The 24094-nt window shown below is 36.8% G+C and overlaps 1 protein-coding gene and 1 long non-coding RNA gene across 5 annotated transcripts in view; one reads left to right on the forward strand and one right to left on the reverse strand.

The window, feature by feature from the left end:
• The window catches only part of PDZRN4 (PDZ domain containing ring finger 4), a 228905-nt gene that overhangs the window by 72550 nt on the left and 132261 nt on the right, over nt 1–24094 (forward strand). The gene's annotated exons all lie outside the window — the stretch shown is intronic.
• On the reverse strand, nt 2251–8824 carry LOC135301906 (uncharacterized). Its single transcript, XR_010363645.1, has 3 exons — nt 8785–8824; nt 7992–8124; nt 2251–2361 (listed from the first exon to the last, which is right to left on the reverse strand). It is a non-coding gene; the product is annotated as an uncharacterized LOC135301906 (long non-coding RNA).

Consider the following 24094-nt stretch of genomic DNA (forward strand, 5'->3'; position numbering starts at 1 on the left):
TAATAGGGACCATGGAATGTAATTTTGAAATACTATGGGATGTGTGTAAAATGTAAATCCAAAATTTGCCTCTCTGCTTGTATCACTGAAGGAGGTGGTGGGACTCATGTATGCAGCAGAACTGCATAGGGTCGCTTGAGTAGTTGTTAACCTGATTGGTTTTCCAGCAGCCAGCCCATGAAATTTTATGACAAAACCACTTAAAACATTTAAATAGAATGAAATGCAGTTTTAAAACACAAATTATTTTTTCTTTACTTTGGTAAGAAAGGAAGTCAGGATTTTTTTTGCTATGAGCTCAGTTTCAGAATACAGTGTGTGCTTTGATGCGTGAAGCATGTGGGTGCAGAGGTGTGCTCATAAAAAGCATTTTAAAGGGAGGACCTAGTTGAGCTGCATGTATGAACTGAATTACTCTCTGTGCTATAATCTCTCCAGCAAAAGTCAGTATGACTTCACATCTGAAAACTGTGCCCTGTAATAATACTGATATGACTGAAAACAGAAGCAGGGTAAGAAAAAGACAAAAGCAGGTTAGTTGGATGAAAACTTTTTCAATTTTACACATGGATTTAAAGCATTTTTCATGGGGAAAAAGAAAATAAACCTCAAATGTGTGTCATAAAATCTCCAGAGAATTACTCCTTAAAATCACCTTCTAAATTATGTTGCATCATATTTCACTGAAGGTAACAATCAGCTAGAGGTTTATTGATTTATTGTCCAATTTCAACTAAGTCAGAAAATAGTGTGATATTGTGGCAGCTGTCATAAATGTATGAAGTCCTTTCCCTCAGTTCCTTGTTTTTCAGTGTGTATCAATATTCCATTGTAAAACTACCCTGACAGGGAAGAGCTGTCTCCCCCCTTCCCTGTAAAGAAGAATATTCTTCTGGCAGGTGAGTGTCTCTTCACATGTGGCTAGCGCAAGGTCAGTCTCCCAAGCTGTTTATTCAGAGTACAGTTTTATCCATCACAGAACAGATAAACACCCTAATGTTCTACTGTCAACATATTTATTATCTGAATGCAAGAAGTTAACATAGATATTGTCATCTGAAAAAAACCCACAGTGCAACGCATTAATGTTGTGCTGTAAGCTTTCACATAAATTTTACGGAAGAGTTCCTTCTAGAAGCTTCAATCTGATACCCATAAAATGAAAGCCTTTTTCTAAGTGTAAAGAAATGCTGCAAGCTTCATTTAATTTCCTTGCTGACTTTGTACTTATTCTCTGTTGAAGGATTTTTGTGTATTTTCTTTGATTCTGCAGTCAAGTCTATTCATCATCTCTTAATGCAAACCCACAACTCACTATCTTCCAGCCAGTTTTAACAAGTTAGCACTGTGGTTTCTGGTATTCTCTTGTGCTTAAACAGTGAACCTCTGCAGCTAAAATGGAATACTGCATTAGCAGTAATTTAAAGATGCACATATAAATGGAGCTTCAATTGTCTTGATTGGAGGGAAAGATAAATAAATAAATAAGGAGGATGATGATGATGATGCATACCTAATGTAAATGAAAGCCTAGTCAAAGAACAGCCATAGATAAATGACAGTTCTTACATTTGCAAGATATTAGGATATGAAATCTGAGAAGAAGCCTCAAGGTTTATTCTCATTCAATTCTCTGTTCTCTAGGATGAGACTCACGATCATCCTTAACAGATACTACGGAATATGGAAAACCTCCTGTGTTGGTATTTTCCCTATCTCAATTGACTAAAAAGCACTGGAAAGATCTGTATTATAGCTGTGGGTTTGTGTTTCAGTTTGGGGGTTTTTTTGTTGTTTTTTTTTACCAGTCCATTCTCACAGAGCAGATTAGGATGATGGCAACTCTTTCTATTCTCAGTGAACACAGAAAACAATCAGTGGTCACCTAGCTGTAACAATTTCCCATACTGGAACGCTATTATTGTCTCTCTTGTTCTTCTGGTAAAATGCTATCACTCCAGACTTTTTGTCCTGTTGGTGTCTAGTCAACTGTTACGAATATATTTATATGCATGTGCATTGTCCAGTCCTGATTCTTAAAAGTTGGTCTTAAATTTGCAAAAATGTTGTCAATGCAGTGACATTTGCAGGGGTTATACACATACAAACTATTTTCATCTAAGCCATTCATAAAAATGGCAGGTTTTCCAGGATCTGAGACAAGTCATTGCAGATCTTCTTTATACCTTTTCTAAGCTTGATGGGGAAGGGCTGATAAATCCTTTAAATTGAGTGCAATTCAGTCTTGACCATATTTCTTTCTTCTGCTTCTGGGATTGTCACATGTGACAGCATCAACATCTTTAGTGGTCAGGCTATATCACATCTACTGCCTGTTCCTTATCCAGTACAGCAGTTGGTCTGTCAGAGAAGGAGATGAGATTGGTCTGACTGATTTCTTCTTGGAAAATCCAAATTGTGTGTTCCTTATCACATTATCCTTAAGGTCCTTAAAAATTGATTGTTTAATAATTTTTTTACTGTCTTTCTAGTTACTGAAAGTAGAGGACTGTTTTTCACTTTCTGACTGCTTCTTCCATTTTTAAGGACAGGTGCCGTGCTTGATCTCTTGTCTCCAAATTCTTCATTCTCTCTAAATTCTCAATGAACTTCAATTGGTTCATTATGTACTGTCCAGTGGCCACTACCAGGCCTGGCCAACCTGAGAATATCTGACCTACTAACATTATTTGACTTTTTCTTCTCCCCCTGATAATGCAAAATCTTTACATCTGTGTTGATTATCTTTTCCCTTTTTGTGCCAGTAATCTGCTACTTTGATGCTGATATGTGGGGATGTATCTAAAAAAAAATGTATTATAGCCCATTGAAGATGTTTGACTTAGATGCACTGTGAATTGCTACTGTGATAAAACTAAAATTGACTATAAATCAAGCTTTCAAACAAGTTTAGGTTCTGTTGAGGCATAATTCCTTTTGCATGGCTTCACAAGCCAAATTGAGGCATTATAGTTTTGAACTATGTTTAAACCAGGCTCTGTGTGAAGTGTCTAAGGCAACAGTCATCTCTGCCAGAGCACTGTAGTTGAGGTAAAAACAAAAGAATCTCCAGAGATGCCTGTGTGTCCCCAGAGAGTACCTGTGAAGTCTAGATGAGTATGTTTAGATACCTCCATTCCTCCAGTGCAACCTTTATCATATAGGTATTTAGCACAGATGTCCAATGACATGCTGGTACTGAGAGGCAGGTAGTACATCTGTGATGCCTGTTCATTTCTTTACATGTCAAAGAACTTTAAAACTAGGCAAGATTTCTGTGAGCCCCACTATGATGATATTAGCGTAGCCAGTATGGCCTGAGCCCTGTGACATTTATTTTTTTGAATGCTACATATAACTTCACTACATATATTGTTACAGGGCACAGTTTTGGCCTCTGTCAATTACCTTTTCCTCAGACTATCTTGTTCATGAAGTAGGGCTTGGTCCCAGGGAGCATGGTGAATGAAGCCACTATTTGGGGGATGGAGTGCATTTTTTGGATCTGAGCTGAGCCATCCATGCTCTTTACAATGAGGAGAAGATGTGGGTCTGGGTTTTTTTTAGTTTGTTTTAGTTGTATTTGGGGTTTGGGGGGCATGTGCATGTGTGGGGTTTTTTTGTTTTGTTTTTTTTTTGTGTTGGTTGGTTTTGTTTGTTTGGGGTGGGTTTTTTGTAATGTGTTTCAGATATAGACAATGGAGTTGGTTCTTAGATCTGACTGCTGTTCATGCACTTTTGTAAATGCTGCCCTTCTGTCACATTTTACAACTAAATAAGTACCTTTTTGACATAACTAATATCCTCATGATTTAGACTTTCTGGTCTGCTTTATGAAATATCTCTTTAAAAAACTTGGGCTGCATTACATGCTAATAGCATAGAACATGATCACTTGCTAATCATTGGTTATGTTGATATTTTTACTGTGAAGTAATATAAAGTAGGAAAATACATTAAAGATGTTTATTACTTTGCTCTTCTCCACAGAAAATCAGTTTAAAACTTTATGTTAAATGAGAAAATAGAATGGGAAAAAAAATTGGCATCAGCAACATTTAATGCAGCACGGAGGACCAGTGGTCAGTGAAACCTTGTATTAACTTGTTCTTTTTAAGGGTATCTATTCAATCTTTACTAGGCCTTCCAGCTTTGCAGAGAAGCATTGGGCTGGAAGGGAATGTTGCTCCATTTGAAGCAGCTATCTACAGAGTGTAAGTACATTATAACTGCATTGATAGTTCCATTATCACAGCGTGAGTCTATCAGACTCGGTGAGGTTGCTAAGTAATCAGTCAATTGCAGGCCTTTCTTAAGCAGGGCTCTGGAAAATAAAAGGAATGCTGTATGGAAAGGTATTGCTCTCAGTGTTTATTTCCAGTGGTGGAACTTATTTTAGTAAAATACTGGCATATGTTATTCAAAGATGGAACTGTATGGCCAATCCACACTTACAATACTGATGCTTTAATGTGAGGCTCTGCCATACTGAATAGCACTAATGCACAAGGTTGCTTCGAGATGCAAAAGAAAAATGGATAAGAAGAAAATAGAGATGCAAATCTGATGGGCATGAGAGAATGATTTCTATCACATTTGAAGCAGGTCATCTGTAGCAATAAACTGCTAGTTTCAAAACTGATACCCTTACAGATATAATGATGGTTCAGAAAATCGCCACCATATCAAACAGGAGTCAGATTGTCCATTACTGCAACAGCAGGATCACCTTCACAATTGCCTGTTGCAAAGTGTCATTAAAAAGATTAGTTGAATCATTGGGCAATCTGAACACTGATGCCAACATGTGAAAAATGCAATCTAGAGCAATTTTATTTCCCCTGAAGTATTTCTGGTCTTAATATCACCACATATTTGATGTTTGGAAACTTGGATTTCAAACCTGTCTGGTAAATCTTAATTTCATAAGTTTTTAATAGAAATTTTGAAGTATTCTTTTGTGATCTTTGAATCTTAAGGCAACAGAAAAACATGGTAAATCTGTTAGTCCTACTTTTCCTAACCTTAATTTAATCTAAAAATGTATAACGTAGGCTGAAAGAGCCAGCCAAGTGTGAGGAAAAATAATCAGGAGTCAAAAGAATTGAGAAAGAAAAATCTTAGAGGGATATTATTTAGAATATTTGCTATTCCAGCTAATAGAACATCTTAAAATAATGTTAGCTTTTTATTTGGTTATATGCACTCATCTGCGAGAACCTAAGACTTGCTAGCAGAGACTCCTTAGGGAACAAGGGGATCCAAGAAGTGAGGGTTTCTGTTGCCCTGGTCTGCTAAGATTCTTGGAGCCTGCTCACTTAGTGGTCTGTTCAAGCTACATTAATAGCTATTTATATTGTATATTTACAATGGGTATTCACCAAGTGAGGTTGATCATTATATCTTCTCTCCACAATGAGATGGAGATCATCTCCTCCAAAAGATGTGTTAGAGGACCTCAGTTTATCCTTCTCATTGGCCTTTTTAGGGAGACTCAGGAGACACATCCTCCAACAGCAGAATTGCTGAGGCAGGTTCCTTCTCCATTACAGTAGTGAGTGCCTGGTGTTGTTTGAGTCTGTGTGAACAAGAAGCTGTATTTGCTGTTTTAGAAATTAGGGTTATTCCTAGAGTGGGTTATGGGAACAGCTTGTTTGGGGATTGACCTGGTTTTCCTGTTTCTATATATTGACCTGTCTTCCTGTGTTTCTGTTTGAGTGTGGACATCAGGAGCAGAACTGTAACTCAGATTTTGGATTCAGAACTGCAGTTTTACCACAACTAGTAGTGCAGACTTAGTCTTGAACAGTCTTGGTGCATCTTGATCAAGACAAAGACATGTATGAACAGCTCTGCCTTTTGATCTCTGACTACACACAACCTTCCTATAGCCCTGCTGCTATATCCTTAAGAGATAAAAGTTTAGGGAGGTACAGCTGCAGCACACTGTAAAGTTGAGGGTGTGGTGTTGGTACCGGATACGTGTTTTCTTTCAAGAAGTGCCTCAAGAATCCAAGGTACTTCTGAATCCTGAGCTGCTTCCCATTCAAAGCACAGACTTGTGAAGAACGTGAGTGTGGGTAGTTAAGGTGCGTTTTCGAGTGGACAGCATCTGTGTTTCTGCCTTTCTAAACTATGTGTGGATCTTATGGCATATGCTGCATCTTGCAAAGAGAACACTGATTTAGTAAAAACCCGTAGTGTGATTCTTCCAACTGTCCCTGAAAGGATATTTAGGGGCCTCATATTCTTAAACACCAAATTAATCACAGTACTAAACTAGAAGTAAAGTCCATATAAAATTTGCTACATTTTTTGCATAATTAAAAAAAAAAGATAAAAAAACCAGTGTGCAGAATTGTTAGTGGTAGCTTCTGTTTACACTTGTGATCTAAGTTAATAGTATGTATCTATTTTTAATACAGCTCTACAGCAATGTTTACTGCTTTAAAAAGAAAGAAAAAAAGTGAAATTAAAAACCACTGAAGGAATTCATAAAGACAAATGCTGCAATATGGTAGAATTTTCAAGGGAGGTGAGTATAAGGATCAGCCTTTAAATCCATTTAAGGGTTGAGAAGAAATATACGTGTCAGACAATATTGTTATTACTACTTCATAAAATTTGGCAGAAGCCTTGATGCATGTTTCTTGTATAAAAACACTTCACTGCCCTGCAGTTCAGATTATTTGGCTGCTGTAAAATGAGTTCAAATCATTTGCCTCCTCTTTATTTTATTTGCATCTTTGTTTAGAATCAAGCTGTGCATGTGTGAAAAGAGAAGTTGAAGGGGATGGTGTCACTTTTAAATTCATTAATAAATAATGATGCATTGATATTTTATGAATAATCTCTCCCACCAAATTTTTGGTGCGATATAGGGGAATTGCATACTCAAGTGTTTTAGTCTTAGACAACAGGTTTAGTTACTTCCACTTAAAAAGACTTAAGGATTTATTGGGGTAAGATTTTTTTTGCTGCAGATACTGTAAGTTCTAATAGTTTACAGCTGTATGTTAAAAAAGTTAACAAAATGTACTGCAAATTTCTGTTTGTGTTCAGCAGCTGTCTTACACTGTTTTGATATCAAATGAGCATCAAAACTAGAAGAGGTATTTTTCCTTGATATTGCTTATGGAAAAAATGGCCTCTGAATGTCAGTCCCTGACCTTGTGGACTCAAATACTCTGAATGTAAATATGTGTATTATTTCTGTGTACAGTATAATTTTGAACTCTGTCTGTCCTTGTTCTCACACATTTATTTTTATCACAATGGGAGATTCCTGTTCTAAATAAATTATTTTTTCTACTGTCATGGCCATAACAGTGAAATAAGCAAACTGACATTTGCATTTCCCATTTCTTGCATTATGAAGTTTGATCCACCCTGCAGGCATCTGCCCTTTGGGTTGGGCGAAAGACATTTCAAGATTCAGCTTCTAAAAGTAGACTTGTAAAACTCTTGCAATCAAACATGGAGACTTCAATGCCCTGTCCAGAAGACAGGAAATTTCCAAATTTATTGTTGGTTTTTCTAATTGCATTGAGAATGAAACTAAACACAATAACATATAAAACATTAAAATATGCTGTTTGTTGTCAAGTGGAACCCTAAAAAATACAAAATCACCCTCATCCATCAAAAAAATCTCAAAAAGTCTTGTGGCTGCATTGCTAGTACTAGATGAGTGTTTTGAGGAATTTTGCATGAATTTAAATCCAGGTGAATGAAAAGAATAGTAAATGAGTTGGAGAAGGTTGGCCTGGGAATTTTATTTTATCTCTGGAACCTGTTTTGTAGGAAATTGTGAAAAATGAGGGTTTAACAAAAGTTCATGCTTCATTTCTGATTTAAGTCACTACCCAAAATATCCAATTTGCTATTAATTATGACAATATACACTTGTGAAAGGTATATTTAAACCATGTGCTATGTTCTTTGCTCTACTTTTTAACACTGGGATAAGACCAGATGTAGTCATGACTTACCAGTGATACTCAGTTCTCCTGGAAGACCTCTTTAACCCATCTAGTGCTGTCTCCCAGCAGAGGTGGGGAGTAAATTTGGGAAGTCCTTGTGACAGTCCTTATTTCATTTGTGGGTAAATGGGTAACTGTAAACCTGCATAAATCAATGACAGCATTACTCCAAATCCATTCAGAAATTAGTTTTTGCTAATAATATTCAAAACTTGAATGAGTGGTTGTCTTGTAAAATGTATATAGACTTAGAAAGTAAATCCTTTGCTAAGGATTGTCAATTATACATGATTTAGAGTAGATCACCTACTCCTTGAACCCTTGTTTCCTATAAATACTTGTAAAAAACCTGTATTTGTAATGTCATCTTACATACATTTAGGAAACAAAATACATGAACATGAAATATACTGTGTTTAGACTGCATGTATGTAAATCATCATGGGTAGAGATTTTTCATTTTAAAGGCTTAGTAATTTAACTTACAGGAGGCAGAGGTGGAGTCTTAAATTCAGTGGGAGTTCCAGTTCTTAAAAAGATTTCTTTACTGCCTCTGGAGCAAAAGAGCAACTTAGTTCTATTTTTAGATTCATCTATAGTAAGGATAGAAACACTACTGTGTATGTAACCTTCTAGTGGATTGCTACCATGAGTGTGCTTAGTAAAAGACATGTAAAATCATGTAAAAAGAGATGAAAGGTATGGTCAGAAATCTTAGCTGAAAGGCATTTTTAACACTGCATGGGTTCATTTCCTTTACTGTTGCTATCTTGCAGGTACTTAGCATTTATAGACATCATACCCTTGTAATTGAACTTGCATGAATCATTTATTTACTACGCTGCACTTACGGGTAATATATGTCAAGGGAATTCATTTTTTATTATAGCTGATGGAGCCATTATGATGTCATAATATATACAAGGGTAGAGATATAGCTTGGGCAAAACTTCTGTCTCCTGCATCTGTGAAACAGGGCTGTCTACATTTCTAATTTCAAAGCAGAAGTGCAAGGTTTGGTGGTGTAGTATTCTTCTAACCCTTCACAGAAGTTTTTTGGTCAGGATAAAGAATAAAGTTATCCTAGATATGGCAGTGATAGTTCCTGCATTTAATTTGGTATGAAAAAAAAATGGACAAAATGTGAGAATTTGCCAAGACTCTTTTCCTTCAGGAGTTTAAATAAGAGCAAGTATCTTTTGAGGTGCAATTCTAAGAACCAACAGAAGGAAAAATATATAAACATATGCATTGTGTTTGTTACAGTAACTGAACTGAATTGTCTGATTTGAGGTCTAATATCTTTGTTTCCATTGAAGAGATCACAAAATACCTCTATACCCAATTCTATACCCATTTCCAAGCAGGCTGTTCTGCCAGGTCTGGGACAGAGTTAAGTGAACCACTACACAATGCCTATTGAAGCTTATCCCAGCAAGAGATTCTGAATTCTTGGAGTCTTCATGTCTTGGAAAGTCCAGTGCCTGAGTGAAGGGGATGAGCAAGTTTCTTTGTGCAGAGAGAAAAACAAAATAATTTTCTATAGGCAAAAAGCAGCTTGGTGACTAAGTTTAATGAAATGGAAAATGTTTTACAGATCACCTCTATATCTTCACATCCTATGCTACTGTCAAGCAAAACTATGATGCAGAATTAGAAAACAGTGGACAGTTGAGAAAGTCAAGAGCTTTTCCAGTCTGTACCTTTAGCTAAAATAGTTCAAATAGAATTTTGTGGTTGTAATGGGCATAGTTTTGTATTTCAAAGCAGAATGCTAGAATGGGAACAACTTATATATATATATATATGGAAGCATAGAACAGATTTTTAGAGATAAACCAGGTTTTTGTGTACAGTGTCTTCTGATGCTCCTTATGGTCTATTTTACCCAGCCTAGATGTGGAAGTGATAGTATCTACATTTAATTTGGTATGAAAAAGAAAAAAAAACAAAAAAAAAAGAGGAATGGGCACATTCAGGGAGAATAAAGGGTTTGGTGCCTAAGAGTAATATCTTTATGTTAGCCAAATCCCTGAAGAAGAACATAAGAACAGCACATACATCTCTAAGAATGCTTTTGAGAAGGTTATTTTTGAGTTGTGGCTACTCTGTCCAGAGTAGCCCAGTGCTATTTGAGTTGCTTAGTCAGATACATCCTTTCACTACTCAAACTAAACAGCTAGAAAAAACCTGTTTTCTTTTGTCTTCTAGAGAACTGTATTTCACAGGTTAGAATTTGCTGACTCAAATTTAAAAGCATTTTTTCCTAGACTAGCGTAGAAGAAAATCTAAATAGGAACTCTCATAAGTAATATGATTTTAATAATCTTAGCTTTGAGCTCCATCTCTTTTTAGAGGAAAGCTTGCTGCTCTGTTTTGTTATTTAGTAGTCTGTATTTCAGTAAAATTTAAAGCTTACTAGGAACAAACCTCCAATATGAAACCAAAAGTCTATGTCTGCATTCCCAAGAATCTGTGATGCTCATACCAGTGTACAGGTGTTTGTGCTGTGCACTGTTAAAGAAATATATGTGAGTCTCTGTGCATATAGTGCTAACATCTTGATGTTTGTTTCAAGCCTGTAGTTGTCTAATATCTTTTTTTATAAAACATATAATGTTTTCTACTGAACAGTAGCAAAATAATTAAAAGCTATATATATATACGTGTTTAACAGAGTGTTTTGGAGCAAGATTCTAACAGGGAATCTGAGCACTGTTTATGATGATTTTGTTAGATTCCAAAAATGCATCTTCTCAGTAACAATAGTAGATTTGGAATCAGAAGCAGAAAATACTTTTGATAAATTTTGATGAAAATAACAGTTTGATAAAATTCTGTGTATCTGGAGAAAGAGTCTAATAAGAAAGAAATGTCTGACTTTTTAGATTTGGAAGACACTCTTAGGCCTTTCACTTATTTATTACATGTATTACCAGAGCTTAACCCCGATAAATATGTAGAATTAAAATAAATGTTTTAGTCCTATTTTTAAGGGGAAAAATCTAAAAAATCCTTCAGCTCCGTTTTTCTTTTTTAAATAATATGTTAGTTAACCTACTAGGTATGCTCATAATTTATGAGAAAGAGATTAACACATCATCTGAGAAGATGAGGTCAAGTAAGTAATTACTTGATTTCACTAACAATCTAATCAGGTCCATGGGATAGTTTAAAACCATTATTTATTTCCAAGTTCATGTTGGATGATTTTTCATTTTTATTTATGGCAGCTAACTGTGCTAAAAGTTCACTGACAATATGTCTAAAGGAAAAATAAAAGCTGTTTTCTCTCCAGAGGAAGGCTAAATCTCTTCTAAAATTTAAACCAGATCATTCAGGTGGTTCATCAATAAATAGATGCCATCTTCTGCAGTGCTGCCTGTGACCCACAACTTCAGAAAGTATGAGCTCACTCTGAGGTAGACAAAACACATTTGAGTTATGTTCTCTTTTTAAAAGCAAAGATTGCTTCTAATTTATTGAGGCAGGAGATAATTAATTCTCAGATTCAATACAGGGACCCAAAGAATTCCATTTTGTTTTTAGATCCCCAAATAAGGCTTAAAACTAAAAACTGAGAAAGTAAGAGGGGTTTTGTATACAAAATAAGACATATTCAAAAGTGCTCTGCAGATAGTCTTTAGCCATCATGTTACAAAAAATAAAACCATAAAAGAATTTCTCATTTCAATTTTCTTTCCACCCTCTAGGGGAAAAGCAGGAGCATAATTTTTCTTTCTCTTCCTTCCTTTCAGTCTTATGGGGGGCTACAGTCTTCTAGGTGATGACACTGCCAAACTGTGTTTCCACATAGCTGAACATCTTGATTGCAAAACAGTGCAGCTCTTATGACTGCAAACTTCTCTTTCCATCTGTCTTGTCTTTTTGCGTGCATCAGTGCCGTCACACACCAGGTTCCTGTGTTGGTTTGTTTTATCAACTTAATGGGACAGCTTCTGGTGCAGGCACGCTAAGTCTCCAGACTAAAAGTAATTCTCTCCTCCTGCTGCCATCGTTTTCTGTAAGGTAAAAATATACAGAGGTTTCTTCTTGTTTGTCAGAACTAAGAAGCAAAATCAACTAGCAGATCTTTTCTAGGCTTGCAGTTCTAATTTCACTTTTATAAGCCTGGAAAAGCACACTTTAGGTCTTTTTGGAGACTTCTTGCACAGCAACACCTTCCTAACTCCACATTTTCTTTGCACAACACTAGCTGCATGTTTTCTGTGTCACTCATATTTCATTTTGATGGAACAATGGATGAGGGAAAATACAGGGCTCAGGCTAGGCTGGAAAATCAAGGCCAGTAATTCAGGGAAGTAATTTGCAGTATCCCTAGAAAACCTTATAACAGAAAATTGTCTTCTGTATATGGACCCAGATTGTTTGGCTAAGATCAAGGCTCCTTTTTGCCTCTTCTTTTGGTGTCCTTCTTGTTGATGTGAAGTGTGGGAATAACAGTGTGCCTACAAATTTTTCTCTCGAAAGGATAACTGACTGGTTGGCAAGTATGAACAATTTGAAAAATTGTATGCAAAACATCATTAGTTTGCTCTAATTTAAAAGGAGTTTCAAATAATATGCATAGCCTGGATAGTTTAACATGATTCTGAATTGAGCTTTCTGTGTAGGAACTGAAGTTTCATCAGACTGTGCATGGTAAATGTATATAGATTCTTCTTCCTCACCCCCATTTTTAATTAACCATCCAATTGTTTTTAGCAGTCAATTCTCTGTGTAGTTTATGGCAGTGAATTATATCGGCAGTCATTGTTTTGTTGTGCAATAAGCTATTGCTAATTGGCACTTCCTCTTTAATAGACTCTGTTAAGAATTATGTTAAAATAATTGCTGCCAGAAAGCACAGTACGGAACTCTTAATTACTGGCTAACAGTTCTGTCCTTCAGAGCCTTCCTCCAAGCTATGCTTTCATAGAGCATGTGCTTTTAATTTGAATTCAGCTCCATAAGACTCAGGAGAATCTATTGTCTATCAAAGCCAAACTCGTAATAACGAAGGATTTGTCACAGCAGATCAGATACCAGGTCTCTGTAGTCTGGTGCCATGCCTCTGGCAGTGGCTATTTCTTGATATTTTAAAAGAAGGTAAATCTCCTCCCAAAAGGCTAATGCATCTTACCCCTTTGTGTGGCATTGCACATTTATTTCTAAACCTTGCAATTCATTGTCTCATACCCTGAAGCATAAGATTTGATTACCTTATTGTCTTACCTGGCATAGCTACAAATGTTATTATCAGTCATAAAATTACGCAGTTCTTTTTAAAACGTAGCTATGGTTTTTATCTCGATGACCTGATTTGACAGCCAGTTCCATTGACTGTGTAAGAGAAATGTTTTTCTATATTGCTTGTGCGTTTGCTGTTCTTTCATTTAAAACCCCTTTCATTTTATGTAATAGAGAAAAGAGTGGAACCTGATCAGATTTTAATATATCCTATCTAATTATGAATATCTGCATGAAATTCCCTCTACGTATCATATAATTTTGGCTGCTATAAAATTCTGAAATTTGTTAATTGTTTTATTCCCTTCCATTTATTGGTTCAGCCTTAGAACCAGTCAGTTGTTTTCCTGTGATTTTTTTTTTGCCCTGAATACACTAATAGACGTTCAAATGCACCCAGTGTATGAGGCCTATATTTTCAAATTTTATATCACTTTTTTTCCCTCATGGTGTGAAGAAATTTAGTAAAATAAAAAGAATGGTCTTCTGAATAATTTTTCTTTCAAGTTAATGGCCATGGAATAATTGTAGATTTTAAACAGCTAAATTTGAAGATCTTTCAGTCTTTTCAACCGATCTTTAGAGTCTGAGTAATCAGAATGTGATACATTATGGAAATGATACATTTCATTACCCAGTCTGTACATCCAGGGTTGTCTTGTCCCAGGTGCAGAATCTGGTACTTGTTCTTGTTGAACTTCATCTGGTTGGTGATTGCCCAGCCCTCTAATTTGTTGATGTCTCTCTGCTGGTTCTCACTGCTTTCACTTTTCTGTTTCAAAAAACTGTTTCACGGTGCTGTAGTGTACACTGAAACAGAGATCTGTTTCCTCATATTTATTTTTTCATAATTATGGAATTTTCATTTTACCACTTCTAGTATCATTGAAGGTGTTTTCTAGTATCATCTGGGTTCTTTAGCTACTTAAGATTGTAAAACTTTCCAATTTAAAAACCCAGTAAACTCCCACTACCACGGTTCCTAACTTGTTCAATCCCATTTCCAAGTAATTAATAAATAGTGCCCATCTCAATAATAATCCCAGGAGCATTCACTCCTACATTTTCTTCATTTTGAGGGGCAGCCACTTGACATTACACATTGTTTCCTATCACTTAACAGTTTTTCAGTCAATTCTATGACACTGTCCCTTTGCCCCACAGTTATTTATTTTAAAAGACTCAAACGGAGGCAGTTTATGAAAAGCTCATTGGAAACTCAGGAAAATTAAGTGCCTTGGGTCATTTATTCTGCTGTTTCAACAGCTGTTTCCAGAAGAGCTCAGGAAGCCGATCTTTTTCTGTTGTCGCTGCTGCGGGCGGTGTGAGGGTAGCCGAGGTTGGGCCGTGCGCGCAGAGCCTGGCCCGGGGCGGGCGGGCGCTGTCCGCGGTGCTGAACGGCCGCTCCGCCCGGCCCGCGGGACCTGCGGGGCCGCGGTCACGCGTGGCGTTCTGCGCTCCTGCTCAGCGCTCCCTGCATCCTTCCTGCACGGAAAGGCCAGCCCGGGCTGGCAGAAAGCTGCGTAAGCAGCGGAGCGCTACTTGAAGTTCAGCACATGTGCCCATCAGCAGCGATGAAGTTACAAATAAGGTGAGGTCGAGATGAGAGCTGTTACCAGAGTTATGGAAATAATCAGTTGTGGGGATCCAAATACTGAATATAGAATAATTCTGCCTTGGATCAGATTCTGGCTCTAAGAAATTCTTTATATTTAAGTTATTAATTTTAAAAACATGGCACTGGATTTTATTTTTTTAATCATCTTGATAGATGTCTTTCTGCATGCAGGTGAATTGATTATTTGGTGATATTTTTCTATGTAAAAGGCCAGCATCATTGCTGTCTTATCTTTGAATTGGTCTTTCTGCCCAGACTGATGGCTGGAACAATAGAGATTGTTCTGGAGCAGGAAGTTCTCTCAGAATCCAAGTCTTATCGCGGCTTTAACTGGCAAATGCTGCTATTCATACTGTCATTCACTGATGCTACATAATAGATGGTGTCTGCCTTGCACACCATAGATAACTCACCAGATTAGGAGCTGGATTTAATTCCACACACTCAACTGACCCCAAAACCACCCAGTCTCTCCAAAGAGAACAAAAAATCCAACAACAGCAGAAGATAACTGATAAGTTAGGTTGTCTGAATGTGTGACTTTCTTTTTTGCATTGATTGTCATTGAGAATGTTGGCATACCCACTTTTGATAAAGCTTTTAAATACTGTTTCTCCATTAAAAATTATGGCAATGTAATCTTATCTATCATTTTCCCACAAGCAAGTACTGAACATAACCACAATCTGTGTACACTCACACAAAGTGATTATTTTATATTGAGAAATAATTATTCTTGATTTATTCCCTTCATATGTGTGAAACATGACATAAATTAACAAAATATATGTGTATATTCATTACAAACATTGCATGTTATATAATGGTTTATGATTTTTCATGAGTAGGTCTGTAGAAATATTCTGAGAGGGTTGTCAAGAGTACCACATGCTTTATGGTACAATGACAGGGAAAGTTAAACTGACAATAATAACTGCCATTCAATCACCATTTCACTTAAATGAGTAAGAGACTCTGACTCTACCTTTAAATAAACAATAAATCATATTTCCTTTGGGTTTTTTTTTAAATATAAAGGGATTGAAACAAAGTAGGACATGTAAGGAGAGAAAGTCCTTCAGTACGTGATTCAGAGCTTCTCCTCTGAGTCATTGCTATTTATTTAATTTTTTGTTTTCATCAAGAACCAAATTGCAAAAGAGCTCCAGGGACACCATTTTGTAAGGCCAAGGAGACAGAATCTTCCTAATACTTTTCCTTGTCCTGGGAATTGAAGTCTTGGGTAAAGGGTTGCATGTAGTTCTCCATCCAGCTGGGCAGAAGAAGAGAGGCTGTTGTCATATATAGCTTTTATTCCCTGCACCTGCCTCAATCCACCAGCTAGCAGAAGAAAAGGGAAATACACTGCAGTCTCTATTTAGTTGCAATTAATTACTTCCTTCCGCTGTCACGGTAATGGAAAGCTGTATTTGAATCACAGTTCCTTCCTAGGACTCATGCAGGACTGATGCTATAGGCTGTTTATTGTACATTTTCAGTAAAAGAGGCTTAAGTTCTCCATTAATTCAGTTTGGAGTTAAAGGATCTACTTTTTCCAACAATAAAAATAATCTGTATGTACATCATCTAATTAAAACCTTAATACTTTGTGTGCATAAAAGTTATCAGAAATGGTTTTTGTGTGACATGCAAGTGGCTAAGGCGCATTTTGGGTACATGTTAGATAATTCTCAATTGATCATATCAAGTTATTGCTCCACAGCTAAATAATACAAGTAATTTTTTTCTTCTCTGTGTTCAATTTAGCTGTTGTTTCATTTAACCATTACAATGGTGTCCTGCTTGGTTGGAATGCTGTGTGACCATTTCTAAACACATAAATATATATTTTTTGTTCTGATAAATGCACATGAGTTTAAATGAAAGTGCAGTGGCAATTAGTTCCACTGTCTCTTTCCCACAGGAATACAAAACTCAGCCTTCCCCAGAGGTTACTCTGAAGCCTGTTGGGGGAGAGTGGCTGCAGTTCATCCTTTCTTTGCTGGAAAACAGAGAAGTTTTCTTTGTATGCCACTTTGGGCAGCCGTGGCTCCCTCTCAGCCCTTCTGTTGCTTTGTAAAAGGCAAATGGTGTTCTGTTCTCTCAGGCTACTCTTAAGTCCTATTTCCTAGAGTCATATTCTAGGATTTTTTTTCCAAAATATCACATTATAGGATTTCACAAAACTGATCAGAAACATAAGGCCATGGTTTGCTTCCTCCTGATGTTTTCCCTAACTATGTTTTCATAGTGGCTTAGAGACAGGATTGTGGCAGTGCAGACCTTGTCTGACAAAGAGGATAGTATAGCCCTAAACTTTCCTTGAACTCACAGGTTTTAACTTCGGGGTGTTTATTTGGTAGGGTTTTTTGTGGGCTTTTTTTGTTGTTGTTTTTGTGGTGTTTTGGGGGATTTTTTTTGTTTGCTAGTTGTTTGTTTTGGGGGTTTTGCTTGTTTTGTTTTTGTTGAGGTTTTGTTTTGTTTTCATTTGGTTTGGTTTTGGTTTCTTTTTGTGTGTGTGTTATTTGAGACCTGTGCCTAACAGTGCATGCAGTACAAGATGGGTGATGTCCATAGAACAGGCATTTGGACTGTATTGGAGCGTATCCTTCACTTTTGAAAGCCTACAGTTTGATCTAGGCGGCATTCTAGATGTCTGTAAGGCAATCTTACACTGCTGAAGGTGGCAAAATATTTAGCAGAGTAATAACATAAATGGGCAGCAATGGGACGTTGACAAGAGTGCTTTGGTAATGACCTGAAACACTTTGCTTATCTGACTTGGGAAGAGATAAAATATCTTCCTAACTTCACTGCACTCATCTCAAGTTGGGAGGGCTGAAGATCAAGCAGTCTGGGTGTGTTGTGCTGGAGCATGCAGTCAGTATACAAAGTTCAGTGAGCCTTTTGGTTGTAAGTGGCACATTTACTTTTTGCTTTGTAATAAAGGTCTTTCTTCAACTTCTCCTTAATTATTTTTATTTTTTGGTTTCTTCTTTCGGCTTCTCTGTCATTCCTAAACTCTTCCTGATAAATTTGTTTATACAGAGAGTTCATTCTTTCCAGAGGTGACAGTTCAGTGAGTTGTCCACTAACTGTTCTAGTTGATTCTCAACTAGATGCATTTTTTGATTGACAGTGATTTCTTTTTTTTAATACCAAAACTTGATTTTGCTCTTCTGATTTTTGAAAACAATGGGAAGTTGTTATAATGCAAGCAGTAAATATCCTTGTTAAAGAAATGTGACTGGATGTGTTTCTCAGGTGTAACAGCATTTAGTCTAAAAGTACAATACATGTTTCTTTCTCTTCCATTAATATGATCAGCAAATGAAAAGGACCAAAAAAATTCCCTGTTCTGGATGTTAAACTGCTTCTAATTATTTTCTGTTTTTATACAAGCTAAAGTTATAATAAAATGATTAACTAACTATATGGTTAAAAAATGTACTGGAGAGAAGATCTAACAACCTGAAGAAAATTAAAAGGTCCAAAGGAATCTTACAATCAGCTGAACTAACTATGAAACATTATTTTTCAAAATAAATATTTCCATTCTATGATGAAAAAATATGTATAGAAAGAAACAATATATGTACGCACACACGCATACATGCCAAGAGTAGTCTCCCTAGATTCTTCCTTGCTTTAAAGATGGAAGTTGCATTAAAATAAAAGTGCAATTCAGAGTATGATCTCCCCAGCTGCCTCTGCAGAGCATTGGATTGGCCTGGGAATTTTCTCATTACATGTACTGAAACAGTTAGTCAGTGATTGATGCTGTATTAATTCACAGCACAGACGCTTTGCCTTTGTTACCAAACATAAGACAAATTAGTCCTAACAAATTCACGTCCCACCCCCACTGCATCCAAGCTCCCCACTCTGGCTGGTTAGTATTGCTAATAACCTTCATTCAGAGCAAGCCAAAGCTTAAGGAAGGAGGAGTTTGCTAAGGGAAGGGGCAGAGAATGGGTAGCAGCCACTGGGATCTAACAATACAGTCATTTGCTGGCAGAGCTCAGCTCAGTAATGACAAATGATCTTTTCATTGTCAGACCCCCCAAATTAATTTTCCCTCCCACTTCTCATGAGGCCACATTCATCACACAGATTGCGTTAAATGTACTTTTGACAGGACAGAGAAAGATGAGTAGTAAAATAATTTGATTCTAGTAGCTTCTTATCTGGGGAAGTTAACCAATGAGATGATACCTGCAAAGGTAAATATTTCTTTAAATGTTCCTGAGATAAATCTGTGTTAAGATTTTTTGCAACATTTGGGCAGAGGGTTAAGCACAAATAAATTAGTGAGAAAGCAGTGGAAGAAGGTGGAGTAGTATCTTTAGCTTTCACATTGACCTCAGAGTTAAGCACTGCTTTGTACAAAGGGCACAGCAACTGAAATAGATGTGTACAATTTATGTTTGTAATATTCAGTATAGTACAAAATTGGGTTTTTTTATTATCTTCTTTGAAATTAATTACTCAGAGATGGTTTTCAAGTACACTTTTATAACTCCCCATTAAGTTTTTGCTGTACACTGTCTCTTTTTGGCCATTTAAAAAGATGTAGGAAATTACATTGTATGAAGGAGAACTGAGAGATTTGTCAAGGTCAGCAGAAGCACTAGAGCACAAGGAGACAGGGAAATCCCAGCACAATCTGGTTTTCTGAAATATTCTGCTTATGGCTGGATTAAGTCACATTAATTGAGCATAAAAAGCAGAGTGTTTAGTGCTTAAAATGTGACTGGAATTGATGTAAAGATTCTTGTGCAGCAAAGAGCAGAAAGTGTGCTCACTGCAAAATTACCTCTAGTATTTTCAGTATGTGTTTGGCTCTCTGTATTTTTTTTGTGTTTGTTTAAAATAACCATAATTAACTGAACTGGGAGCAATAGCTGTCTGGTCACAGATTGTATTCAGTGCATGATACCTTACTGTTAGATGAGGTTCTATTCAAATCTGAGACTCTCTTCATTTCTAACAGCACTGGCTTTTGTTAAAGACATCCAAAATGCCTTCTATATTGCATTTGTTCTTCCTTGATTCACATGGTCCAACACCTATGACCATTCCCTGGAAGTGTACAAGACCAGGTTGGATGGAGCTTCAAGGAATTTGATCTAGTGGAAGATGTCTCTGCCTGTGTCAGGGAGATGGGAAAGATCTGATCCTTGAAGTCTCTTCCAGCCTAAATCCCCATTGTTTCGTGAGTTTAATATTTTTCAGTTGGCTTCCTGATCTACTGCTGACATCCAGCATAGTGGTGTTGCTTGTTATTCTCCTTTTTGCTAGAGTCTGATGCTGATTGCACTTGAGCTATGCAGAATTTCAGGTGTGGTGCAAATGTGAATTAAATATACAGATGCACTTTTCTTCAGGGAAATACTGCTCCCAGGATGCACTGCTTCACTCATCTCTCACCACTTTTGCTCCTGTACCTAGATAGGAGCAAAATTCCACTCTGAGTTCTTTGTGTTTTATATAATGTGTTGGAGGTAGCATGCTTTCATAATTCAAACACAGAAACACACACATGCATGTGGGAATTTTCTCATACTTCAGTTAACTTTACCCTGGTTATTATTGGCACCTGTAGTCAGGTTCTATGTCTCTGGTAAATCTTAAATGTTTCTCTTCATAAAATGGCATCTGTGTTGCAAGTGAGGTGGATAAAGGTGCAGTAGAAAAGTTCTCATGTGCAGGTTGTCTGTTAATCACTGGATTGCTTAAAAAACAAAAACTTTGAACTCTCATAGCTTCCACTTTTTGTTCAGGTACATTTGGGAGGACTGTATTTGTTATGAAGACCATTGTACTTATGGGGTAATTTAGAAAGTATGATATTATACGTATTTCAGATAGAGATCAAAAAGATTTTATTTTGTTCACTCTATTTTCCTCCAGAGTTAGAGGAGGAAAAATCTGTTTCATTGTCATAGGAAAACATGTATTTCAACATTACTTCTGTAGTGCATTTTTCTTTCACTGGTGGCAACTAGATAATACCACATTAGTGAATGCAAAACATATGTTTACCTTTATGCAGAGCCACAATATTAGACAATAAAGCTGGAAGTCAAGGGAATGGAAATGAAAATAGCTTCCAGGGAAAATTAATAAAGGGATGGCAAAGCAGAATTAGAGTGAGTTGTTCGCTTGCTTTAAAGGTCATTGCCCATCTTCTTTCCAGAAAAGAAGTGTGTTTAGGGTTTTTTCGGGTAGGAGTGAGCCTTCTGATGTCTGTCTTGGAGTTCTCCTGTTTACCTTTTTATGTAATTAGGCAGAGCAGATTGGCATTTAGTCTTATTCTGACAACAGTAAATTAGGCTTAACTCTTTAATTACAATGAGAAGGAAATCACCTTTCTGATATTCTTCAATTAGCTGAAACAGCTGTTAAGTTATAATTAAAATTTCACATGGATCATTTGAGGTTTTGGGATGTTTCCATTTAATATAGAAAAAACATTTACATATATGCATTTGCTTTTCAACAACCTTTTCTAATCTGTCAGGGCTGTAGTAGGAATACTGATGCTATATTGAGCAATATATTTCTGGCTTTATGAATAGACAGCTGTTCTAGGAAAATGAAAAAAGTGATATAGAAGAAGGTGAACAGAAAATATCAAAGCTCGAAGGTGCACTGGAGCTATCTCAAAAGTAAACTTCTTTTTTTCTCATCTGCTTTCTCATTTCTCATGCTCTTTGAGATTCTAATATTATCTTTAAAATGGGAAGCGTGTTTTGCAGATGAGCAATAACCTCAACACATACCCATAATTCTATATATAACCTCTTGTACCTTTTAAGGACCCAGACTTGCAGATATTTTGATTGAAATAATCTGTCCAGAAGTATTTAATATATTAAGGAGAATTATATTCTGATCTTAAACAACAAAAATTCTTTAAATACCATGGTTTACACAATGGAGAAAAGTTTTCTTTTGTAGCACCTCTTGCTTCTGTCTGCATCTAGGTGCTCAGCTGGTGGTGAGGAACTCAGCAGCATGCAGAAATGAATTGCATCAACCATGGCAAGTAGTGGTAAAACTTGGCAGCAAAATATGTTGGGTGTTTGGAAATGAGTTGCTCAGAAACTGAATTGACCTGCTCAGTGCACTAAGAAGAGGTTTCCATACAATTTGTTACTTCTTAGGTAGTTAGAACAGTAAGTTCAGAGAACATAATGGAAAGAGAGATTTGCCAAGTATGGGAAAAACAGCTTTTGTGATCCTCCTTTTTTCTTCTCTGCAGTCTCGGTGCTTCACTAATAGTCTGGTTTATCATGGACCTAAATGGACTGCAGGAGTACAGCTGCCTTGCCATGGTCTTCACCATGGGCTGCAGGGGAAACTGCTCCATTGCCTGGAGCATCTCCTCCACCTCCTTCTGCACTGACCTGGGTGTCTGCAGGACTGTTTCACATATTCTCACTCTTGCTCTGGCTGGAAAATGCACAGGGCTTTCCCGCCATCTTAACTGTTACCCTGTGCTACCATAGCTGCTGGTGGGCTTGGCCTTGGCCAGTGGTGGGTCTGTCTTGGAAGTGGCTGGCGCTGGCTCTGTCAGACATGAGGGAAGCTTCTGGCAGCTTCTCACAGAAGCCACCCCTGTAGCCCCCCCCATCAGAACTTTGCCACACAAACCCAGTACATGGCTCTGCAAGATCTTCACTGAGTCAGCAATCACCATCTGTTTTCGAAAGAATAGGCTTTTTCATTATCTCATATCTAATATTGGCTTGTCCACATGTCTTTATAGGTTGTTCATCTAATTTCTCCTATTTTCACCAAATCATTCAAGAATTAAAGGATTTGTTTTCTTGTAGGTATGCGCATTGCGGGTGGGAGGGTTTAACTAAGTGGTTTTGCCTTTTTTCTCCTGGATGGAAGCAAACTTCTTTGACGTGGCTTTTTCTGGTTATTAAGAATAGGGAAAGTTTAGTGGTCTGGCAGTATGTGCAGTAGCTTGCAGAATTCAGTTTTTTGTGCACATTTTTCAGGTAAAAGTACAGCCAAGGATGTAAAGGATGAGATTACTAGAACATTTATTCCTTTAGTCAGCTTCATCTCCTTCTTTTTCTTGATTTGTTTCTTCTTCCTTTTCATGCAGCTAATGCTGAGATCAGTTCTTTCTTAATTTTCTTGGAACAATTCTTCTACCATGGGTTGGTTTATATTATAGCATACTAAAAATATATTGGTGGCTTAGGCCAAGTCACATATCATCAAGACCTTCCACTTTACCCTAGATGAGAAAATTTCTGATGCCGTGTGTCTAAAAATTGTGTGCAGTGGTTTCAAATGAATATTTTAGCAATTTTGTAGTTGCCATTGGCTTTTTGACCTTCAAATCGATGGCTTTTTAACCTTCAATTTTTTAATACGTCGGGATGGTTGTCTTTCTGTGTATGTTTTATTGCTATTTGCATTATAATTCTGTTGTCTTCTTGAGAGTGCCACATGTAGCTAACAGAATTTTCTGTTGCTGTTAGGTTTAGTTTTCGAAAACTGTTATTTCTTTTGTTTTCAGAGCATCTTTCTCTTCAAATACATTACTTGGATACATATTTTTCAAGATTTTGTGTGTTAGATTTTCTTAAATTCCTGGATTTCTGGGAGTTCTGCAGAGGTGCATATAAAAGTGGGTACAAAGGATTAATTGGGGTAGCTGTAGCACAATTTTCAGGACTATAGAGGAAGTGTGTTAATAGTTTTCAATGGCATTTTGACATTATCTGAGGAGAGTTTTTTTCTCAGTTTGAATTATATCTGCGCCTTAATTGATATGAATTCTCGCTCTATGTTTTTTGCCCTTTTGTGGTTTGACTAAATAGTTTCAGAACTATTGAAAAATGCACAGAAAATGACGATTTGTCATTTCGTGTGGCTGCTTTTATGAGGTCTTGCAATTTATTTTCAAACTTTGGTATAGGCTACTGTGTGATTATCTACTCAAGTAAAGGAGGAAAGCATAGCTTGGATTTAAGTGCAGGAGTCTTATCTTTAAAGTCAAAGTTTCTTTGGTACAGTTATGAAGAACTTATACCTGAATTTTAAGTGGGTGCATTGTTATGCAGTTTCCAGCTGTCATTATTTGGGAAGGGATAAAAAAAAGCAAGAGTAAGGTCTGAGAGAACAAATATTTATTCAGTGAAGCATGAAGCCTTCACACACAGCTTTTTGTTTCATTTATCTGTAGTTCAGTAAGCTTAGATATAGGCAGACCCTG

This window comes from Passer domesticus, chromosome 5, assembly GCF_036417665.1.
Source record: "Passer domesticus isolate bPasDom1 chromosome 5, bPasDom1.hap1, whole genome shotgun sequence".
Lineage (NCBI taxonomy): Eukaryota > Metazoa > Chordata > Aves > Passeriformes > Passeridae > Passer > Passer domesticus.